At 40.6% G+C, this 23,124-nt stretch overlaps 1 protein-coding gene across 1 annotated transcript in view; it reads right to left on the reverse strand.

Moving 5' to 3' along the window:
- Positions 1-23,124, reverse strand: part of LOC124554950 — a 645,803-nt gene that overhangs the window by 519,765 nt on the left and 102,914 nt on the right. The window contains exon 2 of the mRNA XM_047128648.1: positions 7,225-7,280. The gene's annotated coding sequence lies outside the window, so the exon portion shown is untranslated. The remainder of the gene's footprint in view (positions 1-7,224; positions 7,281-23,124) is intronic.

Consider the following 23,124-nt stretch of genomic DNA (forward strand, 5'->3'; position numbering starts at 1 on the left):
TCTGTGTACACTGTGTTTGGAAGAGGTACTATCCATATTGCTAGAAGGTAGCCCATTTTATCTTCGTGCGCGAATGTGGTTCCAACATAATGGAACCACAGCTTACTTCGTGCATCTTTTACGTCAGCGGTTCCCAACCTGGGGGTGATAGCCCCCTGAGGTGTAAAATGAAATTTTCTAATGGGCAAAGACTAAACAATTCGATTGTGTTTCAGTCACGAAACTAAATTATTTTCACAAGATCATTACAGTTTTATAAGACTCTAATACTGATTACATAAGTTATCAATAATTACTTTTTCTCAATTAGTAGCATTAATGCGATGGAGGTTACATGTTTCTCACACAGTACACCGACCGCACACGTATGTTGCGCTTTGTCCCGTGCATCGCTGATGATAAAAGTGAGACATATACGTAACAAACGCTAAATATCTCTAGAAAATGTCTTCTCCAAGTTGGAGGTAGTACCTGCAGTAGTCCAGGAACTGCTTCATTACTCGCTTCGAAACAGATAAGTGAATTAATTGACAACACGACACAGCAGTGACTACATAAGGGCTACTATAGTGCTGTACACAGCATTATTATTATTATTATTATTATTTTTATTGTTGTTGTTGTTGTTTTCTCGTTGTTATAGTGGTTAGACACAAAGCATTAACAGCCTGAAGTCGTCCAGTTTCTGCCAGTTCACAAGTAAGGAGTGCAGCAATGAAATGATTTACGAACCCTAAGTCTAGTGCACATATCTGAACTTGTTTGATTTTAAATGGTGCTGCAGCGTTCAGGTCAAACAAGTGTCTCAATGGAGAGGAGTACTGCAGGGCAAGCATGTTTTGTAACAATTGCGTACCCTCACTGTGGATACTTAGCTTTCTTTTCTGGGGAGAGGTTGTGGGTGGCACTTGCGATACACCACGAAATCCTTCGTCATTTATTTTGCAAGCGCGCGCGCGCGCTCACACACACACACACACACACACACACACACACACACACACAGTAAGTATCAATCCTCTCCCATCATTTTAAAAATAAAAGTATTCCGAGAAAAATCTTTCATTCTACAGTTTAGTTAGGTGCTAAAGTTGGTGACAATGTGGGGGAGGGGGGCAACAGGCAACGGGGGGAGGGAAGGGCGGGGGTACTAGCTAATGTCTGTCTGCACTCAAGGGTAATGGTCTAAGAAAGCTTGGGAACGACTGTTGTATGTGAACAGCCGTGTCCAGCGTACCCTGGAAGGTGCCCAGCTACTTGATCAGATCTGACACTACTTGGTTTCTTCTGATGACGTGTGAAAAATCACGTGCACGAGTCACGTCGCAATGTAAGAGGAGGCCCTGATAAGAATTCACGCACTCCGTGACACTGTTCGTACGGCGTTGTTCGAATGAACGCGACAGAACTTGCGGGCATGTTATGCTTCCATAGATAAACGGTAAAAATGAAATTTTCCCATGTTCACTCGATTCATATTAGCGTTCTGTGTCTCAATATGTTTTCGCTTTTCCTTCAACCCTGATACTTCCAATCACCATTGAGGGAACACCCTGCGTAAGACAAAAGCTGATAATGGTGGGTTTATTGCACACACTGTGTTCACTGATGAACCGATGTTCATCGTGACGGAATCAAAATGTGTAACCTTTACTTAAGAATAGATGGAAATCTTCAAGTTGCCGTGGACTTTAAGTGTCATTTTACGGGTGGCGTGCAACGTCAAGATACTTTACGTAATCGTATCACAGTTTCTCTGGTTCCTGTGAAATCTGCTACCAGTGTGTGGTGACAGTTAACCGATACCGCATTTCCAACCGTATAGGTGATGTAACACCTCAGTGGAAAATACCTGGATGATGGATCAGATCGACCACCACACGTTACGCAATATTATCACTAAGTGCTTTCAAACTAAAATGAGTTAGACGCGTAAACCCGTAACTCTTAAAAATGCTGTTTGCTACAGATGCTGACTTGTAAGAAAAAGGACAGTAATTACTCGTCCACGAACATAGAGTTTGCTGCACTGAATTCAAGACTGTATGTACGACAGTTATGCCAGAAGAATAGGCGAATAAAACAGAAAGGATAGGTTAGATCGCTTTTCGACAAAAAAAGGAGTACTGCGTGACAAGGAACACATCATAGCCTGACGATTACTTGCGGTCGATGCTGTTTGATCTCAATAAACTGTGCTGAAAAGGACACATGCACGGATGCACGAGCGCGCGTGCACACACACACACACACACACACACACACACACACACACTGCAAGGTGGTCCAAGTCCAAAACAGGTTTCTAATTTTTTTTACAATTGGTGAATTTTCACAGGAAAAATGGGAACCGAGTAACTAAAACGGAAGAAATATGTTTTGAAGGGTTTAAACTTTAAAGTATGGCACTACTTCATATGCAACATTTAACAAAAGCAGCAGAATCGAGAGGGAAGACATGTATTACTTTACCGTATTGTCAGTGGTAAGGACACCAATGACATTATGAGCCCAAGTCCGAATAGCAAATACAAGTGGGGAAACGCGGCTATTTTTCATCGCCGAAAAAGTTTGAAGCTGTGCACACAAGAATAGCGAAGTCAGGGTGAATTATCTTACCTATTTTAAGTGCCCACTGCTTGAAGCATTACTAGAATTACTATTTTCTTAGCAAAGGTATATTCAAATACATGTCTGATTATCTTAATAACAGTATCTCGCGAAAAAATTCTTAAAAGATTTTTGTTGTTTGTGGTTTCACAACAAAACTACTGGTGGATCAGGTATTGTTCACATTTTTTGTACTCTGCAGAACACTAAATGTGTGTGAATTCCTAAGGGACCAAACTATTGAGGTCATCGGTCCCTAGACTTACACAATACTTAAACTAACTTATGATTAGAACAACACACACGCGCCCGCCCGCCCGAGGGAGGGCTCGAACCTCCGGCGGGAGGGGCCGCGCAATCCGTGACATGGCGCCTCAAATTGCGCCGCCACTATGCGCGGCGCAAAACAGTTATTATTCTTGTATAGTCTAACACAACATGTTTGACATTTCCATTTCGAATGATATGGGTGTCACACTATGCTACATAATGCACACAATGTTCCATTTGCAGGCATTTACATTGATTCATTTACAAGTTTGGCTTTAGGCATGTATCGTTTGTAGCAGCTTATGTGCACTGTTTATGCTGTCGTCCGTCGTTGGCGAACACGTTGATGCCCTGCAATGGCAGCAACTATCTTACAGACTCATTCTATCTTCTGCATTAACTTCGCTGACGATTATTTTGTCATTGACTTGAGCTTCATCAAGAAAATGCTACATTATACAGTACCACCCTGTCACTTTCATTGTCACTGCCTGAGGTTACGTACTTCTGATTACTTGTTAATTCATCTAGTAGTTAATGTAACATGACACCGGTCAGGTCTTCAACACGCTGGGACGAGGAGATGACTAATTACTTGCCAGTGTTTACAGACTGACACTACACACGTTTATTTTACTGACAAATACTTGCGGCATAAGAAGTGTGACTTTCAACACATCAACGAATCAGTAAAAATTGAATTTCACTGGACTGTATAATCACGAACAAGGAACAGCTTTTAGGCAGCGGAGGACAAAAGCATGAGCTACAGTTGGCCGTTAGATGTCACTAGTTACCAGCAAACTTCTTGGTTCCGCCATCAAACCACTGGTAAACTAGGTTACGCACAAACACCACTGGCAAGCAAAGGCTTAATTTTTTTACATGAGGTCACTATTAAGGGGCATAGCTATAAATAAATCGAACAAACCGAGGTATGCTATAAAGATAATGTGCCTCCCCACAGTGAAGTTTGTATTCAAATTTTGAAAAAACGGCATGTGCTTCAGTGATTTGGCTGGGAATTATTTTACCAGGCGCTGTCAGGGCTGCAGCTTTGGCATTTGAAATTATTAGTTACGTGATAAAATGTATTTGTGGGCATGTGCCTTGGACGTGGAAGTTTACAGACGCGAACTACTGTAGATCCGTGTGCTATGCTAACACTCCAGCGCGAAGGCTATTTACCTTCTTATACTCGAAGACTAAATGGTCGTAGTTACTTTACTTTTGATATTACTTTTTTAAGTAATAATCAAGTTTTCACTAAATTTCACCCACAAATAAAGGACAGTAAAGTACACGGTTATTTACAGGCAAAGTCTGTGTGCGAAAGGGGTCTTATTTCAACACAGTTTAAGTGTGAGTTACAACCTAATAATAATAATAATAATAATAATAATAAAAGAAGAAAATTGAAGACAAGGTCGGATTAGCAATACAACAGATGTTTCAATCTACTTTGATAGTAGCCTTTAGAAATCGCTGAGGGAGGAATTTACCACCACCACATAGAATTTGCATCGTCTATACCCCCTCCGTTTTTATTGTTTTTAGCGGCTGTTTCAGAGACAACATGTAACTAAAGGTTTTACGTCTGTAATTACTAATTCCCAAACCACGGGAGCGTGCTTCACATTCGACAACTGGCCCAGACGAGGCATCTAAATGCTGCACCAGGTTAGACTTACACTGATGAGCCGAAACATTATGACCACTGCCAACCGGGAGATTGAATGACGCCTGGAGGCGTTGCGGATACATTTCACATTAAGGAAAGAGTACAACTGAAGCAGAAACGAACAGGGAACCATTTCCAGCGACGATACGAGGGAAACTACGGAAATACAATGGCAAAGCGACACTGACAAAGAGCAGATTGTTAAGCCCCTGCGCCTGGGAACGAAGATCTCGGAAACGGCGAAGGTGGTCGGCTGTTGATGTGCTACAGTTGTGAACATCTATGGAATGTGATTGAAGAACGGAAAAAATCACGAAGAGGTAACAAGGTGTTGGACGTTCACGTCTCATCAGGGGTCTTGGACGTCGGAGGATTTTCCGCTCTGAAAAACATGGTAAGCGGCAACCAGTGGCAGATACGACAGCAGAGTACAACGCTGGTGCAAACACAAGTACACTGGAGCACACCACTCAATACACCTTGCTGAACATGGGGCTCTTTAGTAGATGATCCCTACTTGTTACCCTGTAGATCCAACGACACAGTTAATCACGCCTGCAATGTGCAAGGGAAAATCGAGATTCGACTATGGATCGATGGAAACGTGTCGCGTAGTCCGATGATTCACGTTTCTTGTTACACCAGGTCAATGTTCTTTTACAGATATACAGTCATCGAGGCGAAGGGATGCTCGAAACACGCACCATGCCATGGAGGCAGGCTGGTGGGGCAGTATTATGCTATGGGGGACATCCACCCGGGCTTCCATGGGACCTGTGGCAGTAATCTACGGCACCAAGGCAGCTGCAGACGATGTTTTATCATGGGTCACCTGCGTCCCTTCATCTTGATGTCTTCCCCGGCGGCGAATGCATCATCCATCAGGACAACAGCCCATTTTATAGGGCCAGAATCGTGCTAGAGTCTCATGCTTATCCATCTGTTTAGAGATAGTTGCGGGACTCGTCTGTTCGATAAAGGATGTCAAATTAAACACCTTTAAGCCTTCTAGTTTCCAACCTTATTTTATTTGGCAATCAGTTTCAGCGTTTTACTACGCAATCTTCACGCCCCTGACTGACGTGTAGGAAGATTCTACCTCGGTTGTGATAAAAACAGGGGCCAGCAATACTGGTATTAGTAGGTTTTTGCTACAGCGATAACTTCAACCATCATCTGCCGTCCTACTAATACCAGTATTGCTGGCCCCTGTTCTGATCACAACCGAGATAGAATCTTCGTACACAACGGTCAAGGGCCTGAAAATGGCGTAGTAAAACGCTGAAACTGGTTTCCAAGTAAAATAAGGTTGGAAACTAGACGGCTGAAAGGTGTTTAATTTGACATCGTGCTAGAGAAGTTTGAGGAGAATGATAGTGAGCTGACAGTGATGTCTTAACCACCAAATACGCCTGGTCTCAACCCGATTGAACGTATGTGGGATGCTATCTGGCACCAGCTCCCCACCCATTAACCACCGGCCCACAATTTATGACAATTGTGCGATCTTTACATAAACATTTGGTGCCACATACCTCCGGAAATCAACCGCGAACCTGTTAGATTCATGCCAGGTAGGATCGCTGCTGTATTGCGTTCGGAATGTGGACCAACGCGGTATTAGCTATCGTCATTTTTTGGCTCATCAATGTACACTGTTTAGAGTTATCCCAAAATAGGCTTAACAGGCTTAATTGGTCTTGCGCTTTAATGTTCCATTTCTCAAGTTTCTTTCCAAACATACAGCGGCATCTGGATTTCTTGCAGTATAATTAACAGATTTTTTTCCTACCTGTTATTCAAGAAGAACAGCCATTGCTAAATATCCGACCATAGTAGTTTGTACTTCAGATAATCACGACTATTTTCATATAATATCTGAGGACTGCACCAATAAACCATAACGGTTCTTGACAAAGAAGAACGAGCGCTAATGTTCGGTCTTAAAACTACAAGCACTTAAGTATGGGAAAAAAGTTGCAGTTATTTCAAGGGAGCTCCAATTAACGCTACCATCCGGTGGGAAGGGACATATTACGTTCCACGCCGTATGCTACAGTCAGTAGAGCAAGGGCGGTATAGCGGGGTTCTCATAGCAAATGCGTTTATTGTTAGGCGGTTACAGATTCAACAGCTACCACCGGCCGTAACACAAGCGTCACCGTTCCGAAACATATCGTGCAATAACAGGCAGGTAACCAGACAGGGCCGAAATTGCACTGTCTGTCCAACGCAAAAAAGCATTAACAATGTACCGCCGAATATTCAAACGATGGCTGCATCCTTAGTTAGTCTCTTCATGACAACAGCGCAGTGAATGCGACTATCAAATTATACTCAACATAATAGAAAGCATGAAGTGTACCCGAACGAGCTGTACTCAGAAACAAAAAGTATAAGGATCTGAACATTACCGTATGCAATACAGAAGCGAGGGTTTCTGGATTAATTATAAAACGCTTTACTCCAAGAGAGATTAACTGTGGCATGATGTGTTGTCGCTTCACAACGCTAAGCTCATCAAATCTCCGCGTGCTCGCCTCAAGCACTACGTTTATCGCCAGAGCTGTCCAGCGAAAGCAATAAAATGTGCCCAGTTATACTGTGTTCTAATTATGGAGCTAATATTTTTGAGACATTAGCTGCATATTCTATATACTCACTTTGTTTTGCTGGGTCTGGCGTTTTGGTCCGAGTCTTCAGAGTTCTCTTCAGACTCCTGAAACAGATGGGAACACGTTACTATGCAGGTACTACAACCCAACCCAAAATGGCGTTTTACGAATGTGTATGTCACGAAATACTCAGAGAACAAGGAGACCCTAAACTAGGTACGTTATGGAAGTGCTTCCAGTTAATCATAACAACTGCGTCTGACTGCTGCCTCATCTATAATATACAGGGCGTTTGATTTGACATGGAACAACTAAATACCTAAAAAATACGCATGGTACACGAAAAACTAAAGAGGGGTTACCACGAATTTTCTTTCCATTCGTGATAAATGACGCTGTAATCAACAAAACTCAGTTTCTACATTTTTTGCAATTAAGAACTTAGTCATTTGATTCTACTTAACATTTTCGATAAGAATGTTAACCTGTTACTCTAAACTGTTGTATCATCGTTAAAATTTTAATTTAGTATAGTAAATCAGATTGTACAGCAAAATTTATACGTTCAGGCAGTTAAAAGTTTGACAAATAAGCTACATTTAACGTAACGTAGTTTCCTGTTCCCTTCATGGCTGATTTCGGAGAGTCCCCACACCATCAGGGTGACTGATTTCGGTGTGTTCTTCCGTCAAACGACCGTAACTCTCGTGCCGATTACAGCTCCTTCTACCACGAATGGAAAGAAAATGGTTTCAGATAAATCCTAGGAGTGTTTTTTGGCGTAGAATCCGAATTTGCAATAAAAAAAAGGGGGTTCCGATTTGACAAACAGTTGGCCCCCGATAGATTGTGATGGAGTTAGGTGGTGGCCAGTTTTAGCACAGACAGATGTCACCTTTGAAAATACCAACTTTTCATCTGGGACATTTGTTTCATACGATGCGTATTTTTCAAGCTATTTAGTAGTTCCAAGTTAAAATAAACATCCTGTATACATCACTAACGAGAACAGAAGCTTTTGAAATTTCGTGCTACAGAAGAATCCTGAAGATTAGATGGGAACGTCAGATAGCTAATGGAGAGGTACTGAATGAAATCTGAGCGAAAAAAGGGATAGTTAATTTGATGATAGAGAGGTGTGTGTGTGTGTGTGTGTGTGTGTGTGTGTGTGTGTGTGTGTGTGTGTGAAGACTTATACAAGATAAACCAGTCTTGTATTGGAAACATAGATATACTAGCATAACTGAATCTTCATTTTGTGTGTATTATTCTTCATGTGAAAAGCTATCTACCAAAGAGGCAAAAAAAAAAAAAAAAAAAAAAAACCGGTATTTACTTGAATCCTCTACCAGAACGAAATGTAATGCTCGTTTAATGAGTACCGTTTCTTCTTGAGTTAATTTCTCGACATTTGAAAGTCGAACGAATGTCAGTGGCTATGCTAAATGCTGCCTAACTCAATCCTTGCATTCTAAGAAATTTTTGAAGCCATGTCATCGGTTGTAATGCAAGACGTACGCTTTGATTTCTCTAACATTTTTCTCAACGGAGAATAAATTTACGGTCTATGCTTCTTCGAAGCAGGAACTACGACGACTTGAGACATAATAACAGGGCGGACAGCCGCCAGAGGGACCAAATCGCATAAGATAACCTGCTCTGTGAGGGAAAGGAGATCTTCCTGAATCAATTCGACACGAAACTGTGCCCGTCTCTTAGAGAGAAGGAAGAAAGTGCGGCACGACTTCCTCCTTAATGGATACGGCAATCTGTAGTTCCTTCCAGTACAGTCAATCTGGGTAACTTTGTACCACTTTATACCATTTCATACAATTTTTTTAAAATACTAGACACACAAAAATTACACATCATAACAGACGTTGAAATGTTTTACGTCTTTAGTTACTTAGTGTTTGGAAAAGTAAAAATGTACACTAACTATGCCCTATTAGAATAAAATTTCAGCTTTAATACTAGTACAAAGTTACATTGTCATTCAGATAATTTTAAACTAGTCTTAGAAAACAAAGTGTTTCCTGTATCTAATGCGTCTGGTAAATTTTGATCAGGCCTAAAGGAAATCAGATATTAATAAAAAGTGAAAACAAACAAAATCCGTTAGAACTGAAGGTTTACTTCGAAATATCACGATATTTGTGTCGACCTGGCCTTGTTCAACATAAATCACTGCAGCCAGTAGCTCTCTTCACAGCCAACGCAATTAAAGGATAATCACAAGCCTAACAGCTTGCAGAAAGTAGGAAAGACAACTGAAATACTAACTAGAAATCACAGAGCTAATAAAACTGTTACTCTTACTACAAAATAATGTAAGTAGGTGGAGCAGCAGTCATTTGAAGCAAAGGCGATAAGTGGTATAAAGATATCCTGACGTAAAAAGTTACCCTGACTGAACGTACGTGCAAGCTTCGTGAGATTTGAACATTTTCGCCAACTCTTCACCAGCCCACATATTTTATAATCGCGGCTCTTGTCTGTAAGCTTTGTGACTTGTTGATAACAGCAGTAATTGAAATAGTAATTTTTTTTAAGCAGAAACGTTAACACAAAAAATGTCGACGTGAAGAAAGTAGCTAGTTGTTCAAGCTACAATTAAACCTCCAGTTACTTTTTTGCAAAATAGTACCGGAATTGCTACGATATTTCGGAATAATTAATTCTCAACTTCTAGTCCTATCAGCAAGGAAGAAAAAAACATTTTCATTTGAGGTAATACGCAGCCGTTCTAAAATCTTGTTTCTGCTCAGTTTTGCACAACATGAAAGCTACGTCATCATTGTTTCTTAAGTCGTCAAAGTTTCAATGAGAACAGCTAATAAAACACGTGTCTGAACTCTGCAACAAAGTGGGTTCCTAATATTACGAAACTGCAATTCAAAGTAGCGTTTCCAGCGATTATTTGAGAGCTGTATCATTTACTCCCTAATGAACAGAACGGTTGTTGGTTTGTTGATTTTATTGCCCGCTAAATAACTTCATTCTTTCAGTTCGTGTGACATATTACTTACAAGCTTTTTTTTTCTTTTGAGAGAGACGAAAGTGATGCATACGGTACAGGAGTACTCCGGATTTTTACGTAATATAGTAATATGTAATTGTTATGTTTCTGTTGCAGTATGTTAACAGTTGTTCTTTCCTTGTGTGTTTTTGGAATACAGCGCAGGTGATCAGGACAGAGCTGTCCTGCAACTGATGTTTCATTAATTTCTGGTGCTTAGCGCGCGTCAATCTCTCAGACCATACATAAAGCACTTCTCAGATTGTAGCTGGAAAGGACACAGTTACAGCCGATGACAAAATTCTGAAATGGTATGATCATTCGGTTCTGCAGTATCTCTCTTACTTTTATATACAAAAAAATGTGTTATCAGCCACTTCAGAGCATTTTCAACCGTGGCCAGGAAACTCAAGTTTCGGCCGTGATGCAGACTGACTTTTCACTGCTAACGCTCACTGTTCTAATATTGAGGCTAACATAGAAATCTGTGGTAATTACAGTTCCCACATTAACAGTCAAAGCTGCCGTTTCACAGCCCTTATCAGCCCTGATTATATGAATTTAAGTCTCAGCAAAGATTATGCATATTATCTGCAGTTTTCTCGCTCTCACAATTACGCGAAATGAAACGTCCGTGGGACTAAATGGGCACCTGCGAGAAGAACTTTCGTATTTAAATTGGCAGAAACGTCAAACTAAAAACATTACACGACAGAGACCGTCGACCTCCATGGCGTTTAACGATACACCTAGACAGTTGGAATTAGTTTCTAAGCTCTCCCTATAAGTCACTGGATTTCATGGCTAACACAACTACGAAGAAACAAAAAAGATTGCTTGAGGAACCCAAGTTAGTCTTATCCCACAATATGTCACAGTTCCTTGCTAAATTCGCTATAGAGTCACCCGTAACGAGACACTGGTTCCAGCAGAACAACCACGACCACGATTAATTCACCTGTTGCCTGTCATAATCTGCATTGTGCCTTGCAGAATTATATGGTTCGAATCAACTGCGTTTAATGTGAAAAGCACACATTACAACCTTTATATAATCCAATGGAACACAGTCGGTCACGGCATGTTCAATTTTATAAAGCCAATTATCAGTTCTGTTCGTTTCACAATCTATCGTCAATGGATATTCCCGCACAAGGAAACGCCTTTGGTGAAATGTTGCAACAGCACACTGAGGTAACCGGCTGCGTACAGTGCTGTCAGCAGGAACTGCGTGCGACCGTAAAACCGGGATAGCGCGTAACGACGGCGAGAACGCGAATACGTTTTATGAGCAGTGCATGGGCAACACAAAAGACAGCCACAGACGCCTGGTCTCCCACAACAAAGGCAAACTGCGCTCACCCTTATCTCACGTAGCGTCCAAGCGTCAAGGGCAGCATTCGAGGTTAACCACCAACAAATAAAACGCCGATAGCCGACATACTTGTATTGCATCAGCATTTTTTCCAAAACCCCTACACTTCAACAAGAGGTTAAAGGCTTCAAATCCTCTAATTCACACGTTACCAAAACGTAAGCAGTGGCAAGCACATTAACACACTATCTCTCATATTAGTGAATGACGCCCAGTCAACACAAAAAAAAAAAACGTTCTTAACAACACGTAAACCTAGCAAAAAGGTCGACTTTCACTAAAACGCAATTTAATATCATTAAGGGAGTTTGGTAAACGTTGGTAACACACCCAACGAAACTTTCTTTCCAAGTAAAACTTTTTTTAAATCAGAAAAAATTTCCCCGGTTCTAAGCCTCCCATCGCTATATTTTTTTTTTCTTTTTTTTTGCAACTGGAATGTCGCACGACATTTGAGCACACGCCTCTGTCTATCCTGCGAGGCCCACGCGGTTCAAATGGCTCTCAGCACTATGGGACTCAACTGCTGAGGTCATTAGTCCCCTAGAACTTAGAACTAGTTAAACCTAACGAACCTAAGGACATCACAAACATCCATGCCCGAGGCAGGATTCGAACCTGCGACCGTAGCGGTCTTGCGGTTCCAGACTGCAGCGCCTTTAACCGCACGGCCACTTCGGCCGGCCGGCCCACGCGGAAGATGCATTTTAGGTTGCACACACGTAAACCTTATCACATGGTGAGATAATGTCACAGTTTATTAATGAAAGGAATAAACTATTTTTGAACTTTTTCGTTTGCTGCACAGTGAAGTTAAAATTGTATTTGAAGCACAGACAATACGTTGGCCAAGCTTCACAAAGACGTCAGGTGTAGTTCAGCTATGTATGTTCAGTCACTGTACGTATTAAATTTTAGTTTTGGTGAATGCAACCCCGAGTGAGAGAAGAGGGCAAATTTATTTTCAGTTAACATACTCAGATGCATTTTCTGAGTGAAACAAAAAAAAAAAAAATTCTTCTGCCAGTAAGTGCGATCATGGCAAGCAGCAATGTTTATTTTGATGGTTTTCATCTACCTAACATTATAAAAATGAAACTATGTAGTCAGTCTTCCACTGGCGAGCCAAAGGAACTGGTACACCTGCCTAACATCGCGTAAGTCCTCCGCGAGCACGCAGAATTGCCACAACACGACGTGACATGGACTCGACTAATGTCTGAAATAGTGCTGGAGGGAATTGGCACCATGAATCCTGCAGGGCTGTCCATAAATCCGTAAGAGTACGAGGTGGTGGAGATCTCTTCGGAACAGCACGTTGCAAGGCGTCCCAGATTCACTCAATAATGTTCATGTCTGGGAAATTTGGTGGCCAGCCGAAGTGTTTAAACTCAGAAGAGTATTCCTGGAGCCACACTGAAGCAGTTCTGGACGTGTCGGGTGTCGCATTGTCCTGTTCGAATTGCCCAAGTCCGCCGGAATGCACAATGAACATGAATGGATGCAGGTGATCAGACAGGAAGTTTACGTACGTGTCACTTGTCTGTGTCGTACCTAGACGTATCCGGGGTCCCATATCACTCCAACTGCAGACGCCCCACACCATTACAGAGCTTCCACCAGCTGACATGCAGGGTCTATGGATTCATGAGGCTATCTCCATACCCCTGCACGTCCATCCGCTCGATACAATTTGAAACGACACTCGTCCGACCAGGCAATATGTTTCCAGACATCAACAGTCCAATGTCGGTGTTGACGGGCCCAGCTTTGTGTCTTGCAGTTTTCAAGGGTACACGCGTGGGTCTTCGGTTCCGAAAGCCCATATCAATGATATTACAGGTTTGCGCTGTTAATTTAAGGAGTATAAAACAAAGCTGTGAACGTTATACTGCTGTTGGTGTGACAAGTAACATCAAAATATTACTTTATGCATGGCTTTAACACAAAAAACCGATTCGCTCGCACATTATACCACAACATATCGCGTTATATACACGGTCCAGCCACCAACATAATTAAAAAGTATTTCAGCTTCATTCATCCTATCATCTAACTTGAAAAAAGACTGCATAATCGCTGACTCGCAATTGCACTACACTGAAAAATAGTCGCTTAAATGGGACGCAATATTTGGGATTCATACGAGCGTACGTGGTGATGAGCAGTCTAAAAATTGAAGTCGAGACGTCACCGTAGCGCTGAACTCCTCTCTGTACAACGTAGCGGAATATGCCCATAAATCGCTGACGATCCTTCAGTCTTCAGTTACACTTTCAAACAGTGTAACACATTTTCACACTATTTTCTCAGACACGTTGAGAAACAATATGTAATTTTCTTATTTTAAAATTAAACTATCTAGGACAGTTTCTACATATGCCTTTAGAGTAAGTACAAATATGCTTTAAGTATTTTTAAAGATTCATCTTGATCGGTTTTGGAAATTTACTGAAAAACTGCTAACCTTGTGACGACGATGACAGTGTTATCAATGTTGTATCAAATTCACTCCTATCATCTTTAATTTTTATGGGCTCGGTGACAATGTACTTAAAGAATCTCTAGCAAATAAGTTTTTAAATGCTGGTCTCAAGATACTTTACATGAGACACAGTTGCTTTCAACAATTCATTCAGTTGGAGGAAAATAATCTTTATACTTCTACCACAGAAGGTTATCAAATGACCTCCTCTGACTAAATATAGTGGCAAAATACACTGGTGTCCAAAATTAAAGCAACAAACCGCTATTTCCCCGTCCTCTGTCTAATTCACGATAAAATCGTACAAACTGACAACATACGTCCGTACGATCGTGTTGTGCACGGAAGATGGCATTCCCGTCAACGGACCACCACGCCAACGAGGACGTCAGGGCACTTATCGAACGGGATAGTGTGTGCTTGGTAGTCCCACATCCACAATCGTCGTGCAAAGAGTCACAGACGGTGCAGCATGGCACAGAGAAGACGCCTACCGGACACTCTGAGGTGGAGGACCATAGGAAGAATGAAAGTATGACAGCTGCAAACTGACGTGGCGCGATGGCGTAATATGCATCGTTCTGTTGTTTCTCGGATGTGGCGACAGTTTATAGAGACCGAAACTGTATCTCGAAGACCAAAGCAGGGCCGACCACGTGTGACGTCAGAAAGAGAGGACCCTTATTTGGTTTAAGGGCGCGACGTTACCGCCTTAGTACAGCACGTCAATTGGTATCTGACCAGCAGCTCTGCGTAAAGAACGGGCGTTATTGCCTCAAAATGAGATTTATGACATCATTCACAGCATGCCCCGTCGCTGTCAGGCCTGTACTGACGCCAGAGGTGGTCACACCCCATACTGAGCACAATTAACCAGTTGTCGGAATGTGTGTGCGAATCCGTTACGTTGGAAAAAATGAACTTTTTGTCTACCATTATGCATGTTGAGTTTTTTATGTTCTGTATTCCTTACATTGTTTCTACTTTACTATCACCCGTTTATATTGTTTTGTGGCACAATAAACGCAACCTTGCAAAATTTCCGTTTGTTACTTTAATTTTGGACACCAGTGTATAACATTATCTGAATACTGCGACTGGCAGTGAAGTGGCGCGTTTTTAAAAACATTCTCGTTGTTAGTCCTGTCATTAGCAGGAATAACATCGGGTAATCGAAAGTGTGTGGATATCTGCTGTGTAAGTGTAAACGTATTGTCCTCAACAAAATAAAGAAATTAACAGCTATCAATACCTTTAACATGTGTCTGACATTCAGCACTTTTTTCTTTAACGCTGAAAAACCGAAAAATTTAAAGTACTGGAAACTGTTGGCTGGGAGTCCCCGAGGCATAGGTTCAGCAGCCCGACTGAAAATATTTTATTTTATCGTGCACAATGGCACCTTTTCTTCATGAAGAGTGAGAATTGTGTCTTAAGGTTAGATGTGACTGATGAGTGCGTACGGACTTACAATTGTCGTGTTTGCGTTGTTTTCATAGGTAAGACCGAGAAAGAGAGCCGGAATTCCGTTGTTGGCACATAACCCATTTCTCTCGAATGGGATGGTACCAGGGGCTTTAGCTACCCTACCTGTACTTTCTATTTAAATCTTACCAACGTAAGAACTTTGTAAAATATTCATCGCCATAAACACACAGTGACACTCAATTGTAATTCTCCTCTGTGATAAATGGAGGATTTTGCACTTATCACGGCCGAGCTCAATACGTTTTATTTCCTCCCACTTTTGTCTAGTCTACTGACATTCACTATAACGCCTGTTCAAAACAGTTGCTTTTACAGCCCACAGCATCGCTACTATTATTTCTTTCTAATAAAAATACTGAAAACAGAATTGACACTAACTACTACTACTATTATTATTTCTCTTTCCTGCCTCAGACGTTGTGTCTGGTTAAAAATGGAACGTGACGCGGACCTTGATCAAGCGTCACTTCCTTTTAACTGTACGGTATATGTTATATTGCATTTAGGAACTTTCGGGTAATTGAACATGTATCAATAATTACAGATTTCTGTAGTTGTATATATAAGTTTGGATGTAGCTGTATTGCATTGATGTACAGGTGGATATTGTGTGGTGTGACTCCTTTAGTTGATAGTATAATTGGTATAATGTCAACTTTATCCTGATACCACATGTCCTTGGCTTCCTCAGCCAGTTGGACGTATTTTTCAATTTTTTCTCCTGTTTTCTTTTGTATATTTGTTGTATTGGGTATGGATATTTCGATTAGTTGTGTTAATTTCTTCTTTTTATTGGTGAGTATGATGTCAGGTTTGTTATGTGGTGTTGTTTTATCTGTTATAATGGTTCTGTTCCAGTATAATTTGTATTCATCATTCTCCAGTACATTTTGTGGTGCATACTTGTATGTGTGAACGTCTTGTTTTATAAGTTTATGTTGTTAGGCAAGCTGTTGATGTATTATTTTTGCTACATTGTCATGTCTTCTGTGGTATTCTGTATTTGCTAGTATTGTACACCCGCTTGTGATGTGATCTACTGTTTCTATTTGTTGTTTGCAAAGTCTGCATTTATCTGTTGTGGTATTGGGATCTTTAATAATATGCTTGCTGTAATATCTGGTGTTTATTGTTTGATCCTGTATTGCAATCATGAATCCTTCCGTCTCACTGTATATATTGCCTTTTCTTACAAGGGAACCTCCCCATCGCACTCCCCTCAGATTTAGTTTTAAGTTGGCGCAGTGGATAGGCCTTGAAAAACTGAACACAGATCAATTGAGAAAACAGGAAGAAGTTGTGTGGAACTGTGAAAAAATAAGCAAAATATACAAACTGAGTAGTTCATGGCAAGATAGGCAACATTAAGTTACGCTGGGACCGCAGCAGCGCCGTGGTCTCGTGGTAACGTGAGCAGCTGCGGAACGAATGGTCCTTGGTTCAAATCCTCCATCGAGTGAAAACTTTAATTTTTTATTCTCAGTTTATGTGACAAACTCTTAGGTTTTCATCACTTTTTTGGGAGTGATTATCACATCCACAAGAAAACCTAAATCGGGCAAGGTAGAAGAATCTTTTTATCCATTCGCCAAGTGTACAAGTTAGGTGGGTCGACAACATATTCCTGTCATATGACGCACATGCCGTCACCAGTGTCGTACAGAATATATCAGATGTGTTTTCTTGTGGAGGAATCGGTTGACCTATGACCTTGCCATCAAATGTTTTCGGTTCCGATTGGAGAGGCACGTCCTTTCGTCTACTAATCGCAAGGTTTTGCGATGCGGTCGCAAAACACAGACACTAAACTTATTACAGTGAACAGAGACGTCAATGAACGAACGGACAGATAATAACTATGCAAAAATAAAGAAAGTAAAATTTTCACTAGAGGGGAAGACTTGAACCAACGACCTCTCCTTCTTCAGCTGCTCACGTTACCACGGGACCACGGCGCTCCGGTGCTCACGTTCTCTTTTATGTTGCCTATGTCGCCAAGACTGATGACCAGTTTGTATATTTTGCTTATTTTTTCACAGTTCCACACAACTTCTTCCTGTTTTCTCAATTGATCTGTGTTCAGTTTATCAAGGCCTATCCACTGTGCCAAGTTATAACTAAATCTGAGGGGGGTGCGATGGGGAGGTTCCCTTGTTAGCCATGTGTTGGATGCGTCTTGATCGATGTGTGGCTGTGTTAGATGATACGGGTGCTTGCCATGTAGTGTTTTCTTTTTCCAATTTACTTTCTTCGTATCTGCTGATGTTATGTGATCTAAAGGGTTGTAGAAGTGGTTATGAAATTGCAGTGGTGTAGCCGATGTATTTATATGAGTGATTGCTTTGTGTATTTTGCTAGTTTCTGCTCGTTCTAGAAAGAATTTTCTTAAATTGTCTACCTGTCCATAAAGTAGGTTTTTTATGTCGATGAATCCCCTTCCTCCTTCCTTTCTGCTTAATGTGAATCTTTCTGTTGCTGAATGTATGAGATGTAGTCTATATTTGTGGCATTGTGATTGTGTAAGTGTATTGAGTGCTTCTAGGTCTGTGTTACTCCATTTCACTACTCCAAATGAGTAGGTCAATATTGGTATAGCATAAGTATAGCTTTTGTCTTGTTTCTTGCTGTCAATTCTGTTTTCAGTATTTTTGTTAGTCTTTGTCTATATTTTTCTTTTAGTTCTTCTTTAATATTTGTATTATCTATTCCTATTTTTTGTCTGTATCCTAGATGTTTATAGGCATCTGTTTTTTCCATCGCTTCTATGGAGTCACTGTGGTTATTCAATATGTAATCTTCTTGTTTAGTGTGTTTTCCCTTGACTATGCTATTTTTCTTACATTTGTCTGTTCCAAAAGCCATATTTATATCATTGCTGAATACTTCTGTTATCTTTAGTAATTGGTTGAGTTGTTCATTGGTTGCTGCCAGTAGTTTTAGATCATCCATGTATAGCAAATGTGTGATTTTGTGTGGGTATGTTCCAGTAATATTATATCCATAATTTGTATTATTTAGCATGTTGGATAGTGGGTTCAGAGCAAGACAGAACCAGAAAGGACTTAATGAGTCTCCTTGGTATATTCCACGCTTAATCTGTATTGGCTGTGATGTGATATTATTTGAATTTGTTTGGATATTAAGTGTGGTTTTCCAATTTTTCATTACTATGTTTAGGAACGGTATCAATTTAGGATCTACTTTGCATATTTCCAATATTTGTAGTAACCATGAGTGGGGTACACTATCAAAAGCTTTTTGGTAATCAATGTATGCGTAGTGTAGCGACCTTTGTTTAGTTTTAGCTTGATATGTCACCTCTGTATCTATTATCAGTTGCTCTTTACACCCTCGTGCTCCTTTGCAACAGCCTTTTTGTTCTTCATTTATAATTTTGTTCTGTGTTGTATGTGTCATTAATTTATGTGTAATGACCGAAGTTAATATTTTGTATATTGTTGGTAGGCATGTTATGGGGCGATATTTAGCTGGGTTTGCTGCGTCTGCTCGATCTTTAGGTTTCAGATAAGTTATTCCAAGTGTAAGTGTATGAGGGAATGTGTATGGGTCTGCAATGTAACTGTTAAATAATTTAGTTAGATGTGAATGTGTTGAGGTGAACTACTTTAGCCAGAAATTTGCTATTTTATCTTTTCCAGGGGCTTTCCAATGGTGAGTAGAATTAATTGCTTGGGTGACTTCATGTTGCAAAATTATCACTTCAGGCATTTGTGGTATCATCTTGTATGTGTCTGTTTCTGCTTGTATCCACCGTGCATGCCTGTTATGTTGTACCGGGTTTGACCATATGTTGCTCCAGAAGTGTTCCACGTCTGTTATGTTTGGTGGATTGTCTATTTTAATGTGTGTGTTATCTATTGTCTGGTAAAATTTCTTTTGGTTTGTGTTGAATGTTTGGTTTTGTTTCCTTCTATTTTCACTTTTTTTGTATCTTCTAAGTCGTTTGGCCAATGCTTGTAATTTCTCCTTCTTTTCATCTAATTGCTCTATCGCTTCTTGTTGTGGGATTTTACCTAACCTTTTTGGTTTTTTTTTCTGACATTTCATTTCTTATAAATTGTGTTAGCTGTCCGATGTCTTTTCTCAGTTTTTCTATTCTGATCTGTAGCCTGTGTTGCCATGCTGGTTTTGTGGGTTTCTTCTGTGTGTTGGTTGGTTCTGATCTCTGCCTAGTGTGTATATTTAGTGTAGTGAGTGCTCCTATATAAACAAGTAGTTGTAGCTCTTCCATAGTTGTGCTTTCATTTATTTTGTTGTGTATGATTGTGTTGATAGTTTTATTGTTGTTTCGACTTGTGGGTTATTTGGCGGTCTATGCAAGAATGGTCTAATGTCTGTATTTGTGTCTTTGTATTCTATAAATGTCAGCTGAAATTTTTCTTCTATATCTAACATGTGTGTTACTTCGTGTTCTATTTGTGCTTGTTCTGGTGGCTGTCTTAAGATTTCATTTTCTTCTGATTGTTTAATTGATGGGTGTTGTTCTTTGTTTATTTGCTCTGGGATGTTTGAGTCCATTACTGTATTTTCTTCTTCTTCTGATTGCACATTATTTTGTTCCAGTATCTGTTGTACTTGTTTGATGTTTTCTAATTCTGACTGGGGTATCCTGTTATTTTTTATTATTACACAGATCTGATCAGCTAGTTGTTGTTCTGTTAAAAATTTTAATTCTGGGTATCTGGTAATAAATGTTGTGTATACTTGTGATCGGTATCCAGTTGTGTTGGTTCCTAGGTTTGTTGCTTGGTAATAACAGAACATGAGGTGTCGATTAACTTCATCTGACCAGCTCATCCTCTGTCTTTGTTTTCCTTCTAGGGTGGTTGCAGGAAGCATATCCTGCAAAACACCTCTATTTGGATTTAAATCATATTCCAGTTGGCTAGCAGTGTCGTTACCATTGTGGGCGGGCATAGGGTTCAAACGTCGTCCCCGACCATGACGGCGCCTGTCCGAGGCTTCTTTAGTTCTGTCCTGAACCAACTAATCACACTCAAAGGGGGGTTAGCCCTATTAGTGGTTTGTTCTTTTCGTCGCCTTTTAACGACTGGCAGAACATACCGGAGGCCTATTCTTTTCCCGGGCCTCCACGGGGGTTGTCATTATTATTATTATTATTATTATTATTATTATTATTATTATTATTATTATTATTACTAGTCAGTGTATCATATTTTCATGATGTCCATTTCGGGGCCAATACAGCCAAGAAATTAAACACACAAAATTTCGTCGTTTCTAATAGCAATACAATGAAAGAAATATAGTAACGATGAAGTCATTCAAAAGCATTGTGATTAGTGTAGATAAGTACTGATAAAACAGATGTTCTAGTATTAGAAGTAACAAATGCATTCCCGATAGAGAAACACTACATGAAGTAACGTTAGTTTACTGTGGTACAACTGCATTGTATAAAGATGCGCACAATCCGGCTGGGATTTTCTGAGTTCTGGAGGAACACGAGAGGCTTTGTTTGAGACCTAACATAGAGTGAGTTTCTCGAAGTATCTTACTGGGGATTCCTGTGTCTGATACAATGAATGGAAGATCATCAACATTAGTTAGCTTGGACTGGTCCTTTATTTGGAATGCCAAGTTAATATATTTTCTATTTTTTCGCTCTAAATGCTTTTTATATTTCTATTAAGTTAAGCAGCTTCATCAGTGAGTAAGGAAAGTTTCTATTCTGTTTTCACTACAATGATTATCACTACATATTACGTAGTTCACAAGGGTTTTAGCATGAATGAACTATTGTGTGCCTTTTTCTTGAGCAATTGGGTACCTATTAATAAACCGAAAGATATCTTTAGACTGCGGACCAGTACCGTTTTTCTCCGGTCGCAGTCAACCTTTGCAATCAAATAATGAAGCTGAAGTAAACTCAGGAGAATGTTTCGCGTTATTGAACACGTCTGAATATGTGATGTCAGCTCTGGTTATGTTAAAGGATCAATTTCTTATGTGTGCCATTTTCACCATAAAAAAATATTCATTACGAGATAAAAAAATTCTATGTACTTTGTGGTTAGCGGGCATCTGTCAGGCGGATCTTACTACTACTCCAGCGCTTTGCACGCAGCGGCTGTCAGTGTACGGGAAGGATCACAGTCACTTAATCAGACTGAACGTCCCACCAGCTCGGCCGAGAGACACTGGACTGTAATAGCATTCTTCGACAAGTTGTTCTTCCGAGTACTTCAGCTCTCATAGCATGACCACTGTACAGTACCTTAATTCTGCAATACATTGGCATTTCAAATCTTTAAGAATTCAGTATCAAAGGCGAAGAGGTAAAACAAGGACGTGGATAGATGACATATTTTGAAGAACTGGGGAACGACACATCGTTCAGAAATGTCAGGGAAGACACCATTAATCACGTCAGCTTGAGTCGCCAACGACTTCATAGATCTTAACAACAACCATCCAGATATCGACAGTACCTGTTCTTTTACCGTAGTTAATTGATTCTGCGACAACTACGTTCTACCAGCCCCCTCATCCAAACCGCAGCAACGGAATAGCTGACAGATCAGTCCCACCACTGATTTCACAACCTTCCACGTGCGTGTGTAGGCTCCAGTAACCAAGGAATCCGTGTGCGCATGCGCGGAAACACGCCTGGCTGGCTTCACGGCTAAAAGCTGAAGTTAGTAGTTCCATTAGAGTGTGAGTCGCTAATAGCCTACCGCCGATACCCCTGTTTGCCACATTCATTTCTAAGGCTTCACCGCGTCTTCTTTAGGAGCTTCCGAAAAGCTAGCATTATCGCTACGCAAGGTCTGGCCGACAGAGTGTCCAAAAATATTTACGCTCTTGTAACATGGCTACGATTCATTGTATACCACGTTTCCTCATCTTATTTATGGTAGCAGTAACACCCACTACATTTTGCCACTGACAGTCCAAATGCGTTAGAGGTTAGTTTTCTAAATAACATCTAATCTTAGTGACATTTAGTTTATCGAAACTTCACTCGCCGAAAAAAAATTATACAGCTTTTTATAGGTTTCCAATTCGCTCAAGATTTATTATTGGAGCAGTCCATATTAGATACATGAAATGATTACATTTACAGGTCAATAGCTCAAAGCGGTTCTGAGGTGCCAGGTATCGATCCATGCTCAAACGGGTATCGATCCATGCTCATACACCCATATTAGTATGTGGTGTAGCCTCCATAGAAGGCATTGCAGGCGCTGACGACTCTAGCATCCAGTCGATCGTACACATTGGCATAATGTGCTGGGATATGTTACTCCACATGCTTTCAACCTGTTCACGTACTTCTGTAAGAGTTGTTGGTTGACAAGTCGCACAAGTCACTTCTCCCCCCATCATAACCCACACGTGCTCGACTGGAGACAAGTCAGGGGATCGTGCTGGCTAGGGAAGTTGCTGCACTTCTTGCACAGCACGTTGAGATTCATGTGCAATGTGTGGGTGAGCATTACCCTATTGGAACAACACATCACCTTCCTGTTGCAAGAACAGCAAAGGAACGGTCTAACAACATTCTGCACGCACCGAGCGCTGCTTAGCTTCCTCACC

This window comes from Schistocerca americana, chromosome X (assembly GCF_021461395.2).
Source record: "Schistocerca americana isolate TAMUIC-IGC-003095 chromosome X, iqSchAmer2.1, whole genome shotgun sequence".
Taxonomy (NCBI): domain Eukaryota; kingdom Metazoa; phylum Arthropoda; class Insecta; order Orthoptera; family Acrididae; genus Schistocerca; species Schistocerca americana.